A 13,665-nucleotide genomic window follows, 5' to 3' on the forward strand; every position below is an offset into this window, starting at 1 on the left:
AGCCTACTTTTTGCCCATTCATCACCTGGCTGTTTCTTAGTATGTCCTCAAAAAAAGGAAAAATTGGACTCTTCTTGTATGTTTGTCCAGGAACGCAAGGGGAAATGAATTTTTCTTTAAAGTATAACGATTTGCCTATATGTAATGTTGGCAAATAAGTTCGCATTTTTCACTACTGCAAACATTTGGCTGTTATGAAAGACGTCGAAAACGTATCTCATATAAGCGTTAAAAATATCGTGTGACTCAAAAAAACTTTCCTTTAACTTCGAACTGTTATATATCATGACTTTGTGCCAGACTTTGGAATTTTGAATTTATGAAGGTAAGCCATGAAGTGGAAGGTCCAGTAGTCAGGACATGGCCACTGCCCTGGAGTCCTATCAAGCTCCAACTCTAAATTTTTGATTATTGACATGATCTTGTTTTAAGATAATGCATTAATAATCTATAATCTATAAACCTTTTTGAGAATAGAGTTGTGTGTATTGCTGCGATTGAAAACACTGCGCCGGTGGGCATCATTGGTAGGTGAAGGGCTACTTATTCAATTGGCCTAAAGGAAGTAAAACAGGCCAACATTATGCGAGTAGACTTCAATGTTGCCATTTTAGCTGTTATCAGCGGCTGTTCCATCCAAGCTCTGATTAGGTAAAAGTAAGAAACCTGCTTAATAAAGGAAACCTATTCGTGTTCCAGGTTCTTGGATGAACTAGCCAAGAAGGTTACGCAGTAGATCAAACCAGATCAACCACTGCCTTTTAGCTCAGCAAAAAGATTAACTAAAGGTTTTTTCAAAGCAATTAATACAAGTTTGCAACAGGCTCGGGACTAAGAAAAATATTGGCTATGACCCACTACCAGGACATCCACGAGGCATAACTACCTTCAAAACCTTATTCAGGGTTTGTTTCGCGGATAGACCTATATGCCAGCTGTACAGCCAAGAGAAAATAGACCATCTATGATGTGTTTTGCACTAGCCATGGCTGTAGAAGGTGCAGAGTAAGACAATTTAAAAAGGACACATACAGTGTGAGTTCCACTGGGTTCCGGGATAACTTAGCCAAGAAGGGTGCGCAGAAGATCAACTTTAACCTCTTAGTTTGTGCTAGATGTGTAGCTAAGAGGAAATGGAAGATGACAATTTAAGACTGCCCTGAACTAGCTACTATGGTAGATGGCAGCACAATATAAAGGAACATGCAGGACTCCACTGGGCTGCTAGATGCATAAATATTGAATTACGAGGCAAAACTGTTTCTCAGAACAGAGTAATTGAAGAATCCTGGCTTTGGAAAATTATGCCGAAGACGACGAGGACCTTATTTGCGTTTTGACCGCAAACGTGGACCGAAAAACCCAATGTTCAGTTCAAGCCCAGAAAGCCAATTTGGCCACTTTTTTCCCTTCTTCCCCGGATCAAAGGAAATTGTGATGAGCCTCCAGGGAAAACCAGCCTTTTTCGCCTCCCTTCTTTCTAGCCGGGTAATGATGGGCGTGGTGAAAAAGAAATAATATTCGGTGACCGTCTAGAACGGGTGCCTTTGTTGTGGTGTTCGGGTCATTACAATTAGCTTGCTCACGTCTACCGACATCATTTCCGGCCTCCCAGACCTCACGTACTCGCTGGAGACAAAACGTCTTACGAAAGGAGCCAAGGACTAACTTTCAGGAAAGCTTCTTTGAAATTTAAACTTCTAAGGTTAATAAAAAAAAAATATCGAATGACTGATGCAATTTACTGATAAACCCAAGAAAACTTCCAAAGAAAGCCTAAAGATTATTTTACATATCTATGACATTATTACATTGATTACAAAAAAAGGATGTACTGATGCCATCATCAGGCTTATATTATCCCCTTTCTTATATAATTATGATATTATCGACAAGAAAAATAATTAAATAAGATCAAATTTTAATCTTTTTCTTATTTCGGTTTTTCATAACGCTTCCATAAAATTATGCTATTAAAATTATGCAATTAAAAATTAAACGAGAGTCTGTTAGTCAGTGATGGGAACTCACTTCCAGTTCTTTTTCGTTTTCTCAAATAATCTACATTGCAAAAACAAATCCTTTTTGTTTCATAACAAAATTTTTAGAGAATTGTATTCGAAATGTATTCTATGGTAGAATTTTTGGTATTTTTTTCCGTTCTTAAGGTAAATCTAGAGAGGAATGCCGAGTATTTGGTTACGGACCTCTCTTTCACTCTCTCTCTCTCTCTCTCTCTCTCTCTCTCTCTCTCTTTTTCTCTCTTCCACGTTATTAACCGTAAGCAATGTGCGTTAAGAGTAATCATTTTCTCATTACGCCGTCTTACGCCGGGAGAAGGAGACTTTTTTTCCCGACTGGCGAGTTCATCCACTGATGCTTTTCGACTTCTTTCTGTTCCATTGTTACACGTAAATTAGAATCGTCTACGGTCGGATCGTGGAAATGAGAAAAATGATGTCATTTATATAACACGGGGGGTTTGGTCAATTTCCAGTGTGTTCTTTAACGGCTATCTCGATTTGTAACCATTACGAAAACAAAAGAAGTGGAGATGGTGAAGAAAAGGTGGTTTTACGACTAAATAAAAAATCTAATAAAATTGAATTTTGGATAGAATAAACAATAAGATTTTTTTGGCTTATTGTATAGAAAAATTTCTCACATATAAACGTGAAGCTTTAAAATGTTCATTCATGTCAAGTACGTTTTTTGGTGGGGTCAAGTACTTCCCATTAGCATCTGTCGTTTCCCAAAGCTTTTTACGATTTGACATTAATCCAAACGTTTAATTTTACTGATTGTTTTTTTTATTATATAAGATCGTAAATATTCATTTTTACATTTGATGCTGGGTATTGGTGGCTATGGATGGTTAGGGAGTTCAAATCGAGTTTGCCACGTTAGCGGTTCTGGGTTCGATCCCAGCAAAGCACATGCTTTTTATTTAAAAATAGTATGAAAAAATATTGTGAAGTGGTTTGACCTAGTTCGCGACACCAGCAGGAATTACTTTACTTTTTGGTGGCCCGTCTTCACTCGCGGGTTTGTCGAACTGCTCAAACGCGTTTGCGCCATCTTCAATAAACACTCCTCATGCAGACAACCTTTCTGCTTCAAAATCCATACCGAATAACACAAAAAGTTAAACAGACAGTAGCCAATTGTACGGAGTGATTGTTTAAGCCAGACAATAAAAGAACTTTTAAGCATCTCTTGAAAGGTTGGTCACTGAGCTGTGCAGGTGTGAGAGCTTAAGTTTGATATTTTAATAGACCATAAATCGATGGTTCAATAAAACTTGTGTTTATCGTTCTCGGCCCTAGAGAAAGACTTTAAAAAACCTTTGTCTTAAGAAGAAGCTATTTAATCATATGAGTAGTTAAACGAAACTTACACGTTGGAAAATGGTGAAAGAATTTTTCAAGATAAATGTTTTTATTTTAAGTACGATTTCTTTTTATACGGGGTGTCTCGTATCTATAATCTGACATTCAATGTTTTTAATAATCAAACTCTGAGACTAAAAAATGCCTGCAATTTGTAATCGCCTTCACTTGCTCTCACTTTATTTATATTTTTTAATTTAATTTAAGTACCTTTCTAGTATCCTATGCATTTAGCTATTTATCCTATTCTCTTTTTCGCTTTTTTCACTCTCTATCTCTCTCTTTATTCCTCTATGTAACTATCCTTCTGTACATCTATTTATTTTTATCCATCTTTACATGTATCTATACATACATCCCACTCATTCTCTCGCTCTCTCTCAATCTCTTTATTTTTCTATCTATTTATTTATCCATCCTTTTATCTTTATCGATCTGCTTTTCTACCGATATTTCTATCTTATCCATTTATTTTTCTATGTATCTATCTATCTTACTCCTTTTTCTCCGTCTTATCTCACATCATCTACCTCTATCTACCTATTTTTCTAAAATCTACCGATATTTCTATGTTATCTATCACTTTCTGTGCATACATCTATCTCACTCAGTCTCTCTCTCTCTCTCTCTCTCTCTCTATATATATATATATATATATATATTTCTTCTATCTATATATTAATCTCTATATTATATTTTCATTTATCCGTACATGTATCATTATCTATTTTTTTAAAATCTGCCGATATTTCTAACTTACTAATAATCTTAATCTATCTACCTAATTTCTGTGCCTATAACTCACTCTCTCTCTCTCTCTCTCACTCCCTCTCTATGTCTCTCCCTCTCCCTTTCTCCCCCCTCTCACTATCTATCTATCAATTATTTTTCTATATATCTGTATCCATCCATCTATCTCTACTCGTACATTTATCTTTTTATTTCTCCATACGTCTGCCTCTGTCTATCTATTTTTCTAAAAGCTGACGATATTTCTATCTTATCTATCTTACGTTCTGTGCGTATATCTGTCTCACTCCATCTCTCTCACTCTCTCTCTCTCTCTCTCTCTCTCTCTCTCTCTCTCTCTCTCTCTCTCTCTCTCTCTCTCTTTATTTTTCTAGTTAAAACTCAATCTACAATACATCTATAGATATATCTATCCATTTATACATCTATTTCTAACTATCTGTCTATCTTTCTCATTCATCATTCATTCTCTCTCTCTCTCTCTCTCTCTCTCTCTCTCTCTCTCTCCCTTTCCCTTTCTCTCCCTCTTTATTTTTCTAGCTAAATATCAATCTACAATACATCTATAGATATATCTACCCATCTATACATCTATTTCTAACTATCTGTCTATCTTTCTCATTCATTCTCTCTCTCACTTTCTCTCTCTCTCTCCTTCCCTCTCCCTCCCTCTGTCTCTTTCGCTCTCCCTCGTTTCATTTTTCTACCGACCGATGCTTTTTGTAGATACATCACATTTCTGATTCCTTTCTATCAAGGTATACGAGTGCTGACTCTGAACTATTCCTAAGTACATTACACTAAATTCGCTAAGCACAGGGCCGCCCTAAAATGTTTAACATTTTGTGGTTACGCATAGATTGGACGGGAAATCTTTAATATATGGTTTTTGGTTAAGATTCAACTAATCTACCCTACATTTCATAACACAAAAAAAAATCCTTTGTTGTAGACAATTTTTTATTGTTGAGACTTTCACCACGCTTTGAGATGAACTAAGGAAGTTGCAATACAACTAACTTCTCGCGTTTAATGAGACAATAAATGAAAAAAAAAACGTGCAACACACTCCAATTGGGCCGAAAGTGAAAGCCAAAAATCTCCTGCTTTGAAGGACCTCTTGATATTTAAGCTATCCTCCTTCTACTTACATTTTGATTAAGATTCCACTTACAGCTTTAACTATCTGTGAAGGTGATTTCACCACATTGATGTCTCGTCCGTGCTGTCGATGGAAATCTTTTTATATTTCCAGACAGGTTCGTACTTTCATCCTTTATCGAGAAGAAAAAAATTATGACATAAATAATTGCGTGTATTCAGTTCCTCGTGAGTTTTATTTTCTTTCTCCTTGGATTGCCAAGTTAATATTAATGACCGTACACCTCTATAATATTTAATAGCTGTATATGTGACCGGACCCCATTTGTTAGATGATTGCGTCATTCGTTATTGTGTCTTCTAACCTACAGTTACATCCATTTGGTTCTGGTTAATGAAATACCAACATTACAAACAGGAGGGAGTTGATGAAAGCAATGTTTCAAGAAGATTATAAATCGCAGTGCATAAAGCGCATATGAAAAGTGAGAGGCAATGAAATGTGGCCTGTTTGGAATAAGACGGATGTATAAAGAGAGAGAAGAGAATAACCGAGGACCGATGAATGTACATAATCTTCTTAAGACCTTGGGGGAAATGCCAACATGGTTGCTACAGTTCTTAGCGTTGACAATCTCACACCGGCCCCTACTGATTTATCGCATTGGTGTCCCTTAATGTTGTTTCCGTGTAATAACTTATTGTACCAACTGCCTCCCCGGTGGATTAATGGATTAATCCGTCTCGGGGTATCGTCGGACGTTGAACGCCGTGGAGGATGTTGAAATTCGGAAGGCGTCCTTTCCCTGGAGGCTCCTCATGCAGAAAAAGAGAGAAAAAACCCGCCATATGTGACCGAGATGATTATACACCTACGGAAGCTTCCTGGCGGCGTCCTAATAACAGATTCCCCCCGGACAAGAGGAAACCCCAATGCGAGAAGAAAAAACTGTACGCAGTCGCCTTTTTGCCCTTGGTCAGGTTGGGCATCAAGAAAAAAAGTAAAGATAATATTTTCATGTATTGAAAGAAATTTTACTAGAATCAGTCCCGAAATTTCAAAAATAAAATTTAAATTTTATATTAATATATAATCCGCAATCAAATGATTCTATCTATCTAGTTTGACAGTCCCAAACTACAAAAACTTGAAAATTAAAAAAATATTACTTTTCCTTCGAATTTTTGTTTTTAATAGAAGAACAAAATTTTATATTTACTTTTGTTAGTTTTTTCAGTTTTCCCCCCGGACAAGAAGAAACCCCAATGCGAGAATTAAAAACTGTACGCAGTCGCCTTTTTGCCCTTGGTCAGGTTGGGCATCAAGAAAAAAAGTAAAGATAATATTTTCATGTATTAAAAGAAATTTTACTAGAATCAGTCCCGAAATATAAAAAAAAAATTTAAATTTTATATTAATATATAATCTACAATCAAATGTAAGATCGTTGAACTTGACTACGGCGATTAATCTAGTTTGACAGTCCCAAACTACAAAAACTTAAAAATTAAAAAAATATTACTTTTCCTTCGAATCTTTGTTTTTGTTAGAAGAAAATTTTGTATTTGTTTTTTTGGCCGTCATTAGATAATGCGGTGGCTGAGATCATTAAGCCGTCCCAGACTGTCACGTACGCTGTAATGGGTTCGATCCCCGTCGTTGCCCTTGGGATTTTCCATGATGATTTGAAATTAGCAAGTAGTACATTGCGGTTTGACGAGATACGCTTTACATTTGTTTTTCTCAGTCTATCAAAGCATGCAATCTTGAACCTAAATTGACTTCCATCTAGTTTTGTACAGTCTATCTATAGCTTTTTCAGTTTAATTTTTTATACTTTAAGAAATAGTGTTCTTTATGAAATAATGTAGTTCATTAGGAGTTCAATGATCGTCAATAATCTGATGTGAGGGATATTGAAGATTTCTCGAACATTTTGTGGTATTTTACCTATGTTTTAATTATTATAAACATTACATTCCGATTGACAGATATTCTGAAAATACACTTGATATAAAAAATAATATAATTTATCTTGAGATATACTGTAAAAAGCCTTTTTGTCTGGCAATAACGTTGAATTATATTTGTCAAGCATGTGTTTATACAAAATTTTGTTTGTAAATAGGAGATGACATTTGAAAACTAACAACGAATAATATTAAAATAGAAAAGGCATATTGTTGGTTGTAGCATTATCTAGTCAATATTTGTCGTACAAAAAATTCTTTATTCTTTTTCCTTCTTTATTTTATATGGTACAGAAAGTAAGTCACAGAATCGGTACGCCCAGTTTCATTATTATTTCTCACCTGTCTTTAAAGAATTGTTATTATTGTCACTTTGAACTCTTTGATGTGTGGAACTTTCCTAAATTGGTCAAAGCGTCATTAAAGCGAAGAATAAAGAATAAAACATTTGACTGATTTCCACAAGTTTTGTTATCTTTTATTAAAAAAATAGTTCAATTTTACTAGTTTACATTAATCTTATTTCATATCTACAAATAATAAGAGAAGGGTAATTGAGAAGGCCATTTACCAGTTTTTAAGACTAATATGGGAAACGTTTTTAATAGGGTGGTTTGGGCTACAAAAGAATCCCCTTTAATGGCCAAGCAATTTAGATCCCAATTTTGATATTTCAACGTGAGATAATCGACATATACTCGAATTATTTTGGTAACTAAAAATAGCGCTGGATAGCCAAAGCGAAAAGGTAAAAACCTGAGATGCAAGCCCGGTTTGGAAAACAATGGACCGCCTTGGACTGTGGACCCGTTCCCAGAAATGGTAATTGACTACGGGGTTGTTCCCTCGTTTTGCATATTCCCAGGGCAGCGAGAGGAAAGAGGCTAAAATGGGACGCAACGAGAGGTTTATCATTAAAATGGAGGAGTGAGCAACCATTACGACCCTCTCTCGAGTCGGGAACATAAGCCTTCCATGTTTTACACAGCAAATGTTTTCTACAAAGATATGCAGTTATACAGTTACAAGGGTCATTTTGAAAGAAATATAGCAATCTGTTGGAGAATCACCACATCAGTCTTGTATAAGGAAATAGATCCTTGTCTCCTTATGGACCTAAAATACGGTGAAGTTATTCTTTTGTACCATAACCTGCAAGGATTGAACAGAAGAATCAATGGATTCTGGAAGTTTGGTTTATTTTGGAAGAAATACAGCAATCTGCTGGAGAATCACGACGAGATCAGTCTTGTATAAGGAAATAGATACTTGTCTCCTTATGGACCTAATAATTCGATAAAGTTATTCTTTTAAATCATAACTTTCAAGGGTTGGACAGGAAAACCAATGGAGTCAAACAGTCTGGTTTATTTTGGGAGAAATATAGCAATCTGCTGGAGAATCACCAAGAGATCAGCCTTGAATAAGGAAATATATACTTGTCTCCTTATGGACCTAATAATTCGATAAAGTTATTCTTTTAAATCATAACTTTCAAGGGTTAGACTGGAAAATCATTGTAGTCAATAGTCTGGTTGATTTTTGGAAGAAAGACGGCAATCGGCTGGAGAATCACCATATCAGTCTTGTATAAGGAAATAGATCCTTGTCTCCTTATGGACCTAAAATACAGTGAAGTTATTCTTTTATACATAACCTGCAAGGATTGGACAGGAGTATCAATGGATTCTGGAAGTCTGGTTTATTTTGGAAGAAATACAGCAATCTACTGGAGAATCACCACATCAGTCTTGTATAAGGAAATAGATACTTGTCTCCTTATGGATCTAATAATTCGAAAAAGTTATTCTTTTCAATCATAACTTTCAAGGGTTGGACAGGAAAACCAATGGAGTCAAACAGTCTGGATTATTTTGGAAGAAATATAGCAATCTGCTGGAGAATCACCAAGAGATCAGTCTTGAATAAGGAAAAGATACTTGTCTCCTTATGGACCTAATAATTCGGTGAAGTTATTCTTTTAAATCATATCTACAAGGGTTGAACAGGAAAATCAATGGAATCCAACAGTCCCGTATATTTGGAAGAAATACAGCAATCTGCTGGACGATCGCGACGAGATCTGTCTTGTACAATAAAATAGATACTTGTCTTCTTATAGACCTAACAATTCAGTGAAGTTATTGTTTTAAATCATAAACGTCAAGAGTCAACAAGAAAATCAATGTAGTCAAACAGTATGGTTTATTTTGGAAGAAATACAGCAATCTGCTGGAGAATCGCGACGAGATCTGTCTTATATTAGAAAATAGATATTTGTCTCCTTATGGACCTTGTTCAGTTCCAATCATCAACTGGTCTTTGTAATTACATAATTTAAAATCTGCAATAGTGAAATCTGTGGCACGATTTCAAATTGGCGACGAGAAGATGGCTAATTATCAAAAAACGCCCTAATTAGGATGTCTCGAAGTTTTGAAATCTAAATATGCAATTATGCGTGCACTAATTGGAATAAGAACAGGACATAATTATAATAGCGAAATGGTGTTTATATATTCTGTCACACCCGAAACTGGCACATGCTGGACTTATTAGGCTGATTGAACTATAATCAGAAAATGGGATTCTTCGTTGTTTTTTTTTATGTTTTTTATTCGGCAGATGCGAGATTTCGGTGAATGATGTCTACTTAGAACTCGGAGCCGGAGCTTGGTGACACATGCGCCGTCTAAGTCGCCTAATAACAGGCCCTCCGACCCGGAGTCATTAGAATGACGACCTGCCGTAATTTTCGGAGCAGGTAAAAATCTCCGGGACCGTCTCATCTCTCATTACTCGGCGGGACTTCAATTAAATAATGTCATTTCCAGGCTAGGGCCACTTTTTACGCTTTGCGCCCTTACGGGAGGAAGAAGCCCTTCTAGACATAGGCGACAATTTCACGTGAGATAGTTACGCCAATTTGTATCGACTACCAATTCAAATGACCTCTTTCCTCCCCGCTGAAGTCCTAGAATTATCCTCATTTGGCCCACACCAAAAGGTTCTCCTATAGGCTACATTTTTTTCTTTTCTGTGTAACTATTAAATTTATTTCAACTTTGTAATTCGAGTTACTTTCTCATGTTATTGAGAAAATGATTTGAAAGAAGAATTCAATCATGGTGTGCAACAATTAAGACCAAGGATTGTCACTCGACGTGCTGACCCTACAGTATATCCCCAGGGGAGTTCACCTATTACAATTAAGCACCCCATAAGTCAAATGTTCAGATCTCAAACAACAGAGATAGACTCCAGGGCCTTTCGTCATATCTGTCATTTCTAGCCTAAAACTAATGTATATAATACAATAGCGCAAATAAATAAATTCACACATGTACATTGCACTCATTCTGGTTAGTCACCTACGCACAATAGTAATAAGCTAATGGAAAGTTGATGGAGTACTTTCATAATATTCCACCAACGACCCTAACACACGCTGTTGGGGGTTGGTGATACTATATTTTATCATCAGCCTCTTACCACTCACGCTAATAAATACACGCAGACAAAACACATAAAACTATATGTGATAACATAACATCCTCAAAAGCCAAACCGGGCACCCAGAAATTTATTAATTTGACCGAGAATCATAGGGATAGGGCTAGGAATAAAACAAGAATCCGGTGCATGTACCTTTTTAGCCTGCAGTGCCCTGTCAGGAGTCGAACCAGAATCCCGGTTCTGTTGTCGTTACCCTCCAGCTCTTGACCTATTCTTAAATCCAGCGGCACGCTAAAAAAAGCCTGCACGTTCTTTGTACTGAGCCAAGGCATGACAGCTTCTATTATGGGACATATCGATCAACCTTTCTCTGCTTAAGGGGCATCTGCGCGGGCTTTGGCCCAGGAGCCTGATGTTATAATCAGGTGCTTTGTTAAGCTCAGATTGTATTTAAAATTTTAAAAATCTATTTCAAGGTTTGTAAAACAGCTTTTAACACTACGTGTGGTGCTTAGTGACTTAGTCGATGATTATTCGGGAATGGTAAGATGCGGTCTGGTGTGATGTAGGTTTCAGAAAAACATTTTCTTTAACGGGCCAACGTTTCGATCTTTATTGAGATCATCTTCAGGGCCTGGGATTTACAAATTCTAACAATGTTTGTAAACCCCAGGCCCTGAAGATGATCTCAATAAAGATCGAAACATTGGCACGATAAAGAAAATGTTTTTCTGAAACCTACATCACACCAGACCGCATCTCACGATTCCCGAATAATCATTTTTAACACTGTTTTATTATTATATTCTCATTATATAACTTCAGCCATGTGTATCGTCAATCGTCGTTTAAAAATCGTCAATGTTTGCAAATATATCCTATAAAAAAACCCTTAAAACATAGGACTTTCGTATTTTTAAACTTTAAAGTAAATTATAACCTAAAGGAAATTAAATGTTCCTATTTTAACTTAATTTTTTACAGGGGGAGTGTTTCTAAAAAATAAAGGTGTTTATTACAGATTAATCTACTTGTCGCTAACAACTTTCTTTCAAAAGCGACCCAGATTTCATGATTTTACTCTATATAATTAATCAATTAAAATAAATATAATTGTATTGGTAGAAATTGCGTGAAAGTGTCCCAATTACATAAAACAAGTACTCAAACATAATTATGTTTCGATTCCGTTGGTTTTTTTTCAATATTAATCTTTAAAAGGTATGATTGTACATTTGAGAGTTTTATATTTTAATGTATTATTTTTGCTTACATTAAAGCATAGTATTAGACTTTTGTACAATACTACATTCATTTAACTGCAATCGCCCGATTATACCTTTATCTAAACTAGTTAAATATTTGGAAATCAGTTTTGAAATTAGTTTAATATTGACGCTTCGGTAAAAAAGTTTAGAAAATTATGTTATAATTTAAAATTTTAAAAAATATCCTTCAGCCAGATCTAATACCTGTTTATTTTCACCAGCACAATATCTATCATCCCAAAATCTACAATTTCTCCTATAATTATTGCTCATAATTCAATAATAAAAGTAATGCTGACGAAACGTAGAAGGTACAGCTTAAAACAATTCTACATTCATTTTAAAGTGTTAAAAGTCGAACAGTTATTTTTGATTTATTCATGTTTTCGTATTTATGAGCATAAACATTTACCCATTACGGACTTCAATCACACTACACAAACAACTGTGTTAATAAAATTTATTGTTCCTAAAGTAAACACTTCCGTGCATTATAACAATGTATGTAATGTAGGATTAGGATTTATGTATATAATAACAAATTATTTATCAATTGTTTTTCTTCTTATGATCAATTTTTTTTTTTAAATTTTATCATTAAAGAAGGAAAATTTTTAAAAGTAATGTACTAATAAAATAATTATCAAAAAATTACATAAAAAGGGGATAGTCAATTTTTGTACTTAATTTATTTTTATATAAGGAACTGTACATGTATTATATTAAGCAGATTGCATAATTTATGTTTGTGGCATTACGGGCGTTATAGAGAAAGCTACTCATTGGCGGCCGCTCTGGATTAATAAAATGATATTAATCATTTAAGAGGTCTCTTATTCATATTCTTTTCAGACATTTACGTGGCAATTGTGGGGCATGGAATAATTGTATTTGTTAGTGTGATTTTGTAAATTACTATGAAAACGTCTGTAAAATGTTTTGACAGATGAAAAAACTTGAGCATCTAAGAAGTGTGTTATTGTTTACGTAAAAAGGGGCAGAAAAAATTAGTCTGTCGAAAGTTTTGATGTTAATGGTAATTTTGATTTTCGCTTGAGTGGGTAATAAAGCATTTTAAATCGTTTGTTGAGTGTTTTTTTAAACGTGTGTGTGGATTCCAAGTTAGTCTTCTAATACATGTAAGTCCTAAATGGTTAACTTTGCCGGATTAAGGAACAGGTTCTTCGTATAAGTACATACTAGTCTCACGACTGTAAAGGTGTGACATTGAGAGGTTAAACTTTATTTTCCAAAGATTGTCCACTTGTCAATTTTTGATATTTGGTTTTGTAACATAAGTGAAGCTTGTGTAGAAGAGGGATGACGAAATATGACGGTAAGTGTATTGTTATTTATGGGCAGATCATAAGTAAAAATTGTGTACAACAGCGGGCCGAGTATTGACCCATGTTGCACATCTGCAAGCACTTCTTCCATCTCAGAAGTCCCCGTACCCCGGTTTACTGATAGTCAAATAAATTGAATAAACTGCCACCACTAATTTGTATACTTTTGTTGTTTGTTTAATTTTGTAATGCATAAAACATTTGTGAGCTCATATGAAGCACAAGTTCAACTTACTGAGAGCAGGCGGTTCATTTTACGTTATTTTATTCTATGGTATCATTGAATTTTTCCTTTTTTCAGAATAATTTATTTAATATATAGCAAATAAATTCATTTTTGTCTTTTAATAACTGTATCGCTTTTTTCTCACGATCTTTGGATTT

The 13,665-nt window shown here is 35.0% G+C and overlaps 1 protein-coding gene across 1 annotated transcript in view; it reads right to left on the bottom strand.

The window, feature by feature from the left end:
* Nucleotides 1–13,665, bottom strand: part of LOC106665493 (protein dachsous) — a 305,122-nt gene that overhangs the window by 127,960 nt on the left and 163,497 nt on the right. The window lies entirely within an intron of this gene.

This window comes from Cimex lectularius, unplaced genomic scaffold, assembly GCF_000648675.2.
Source record: "Cimex lectularius strain Harlan isolate CLEC.00 unplaced genomic scaffold, Clec_2.1 scaffold102, whole genome shotgun sequence".
Lineage (NCBI taxonomy): Eukaryota > Metazoa > Arthropoda > Insecta > Hemiptera > Cimicidae > Cimex > Cimex lectularius.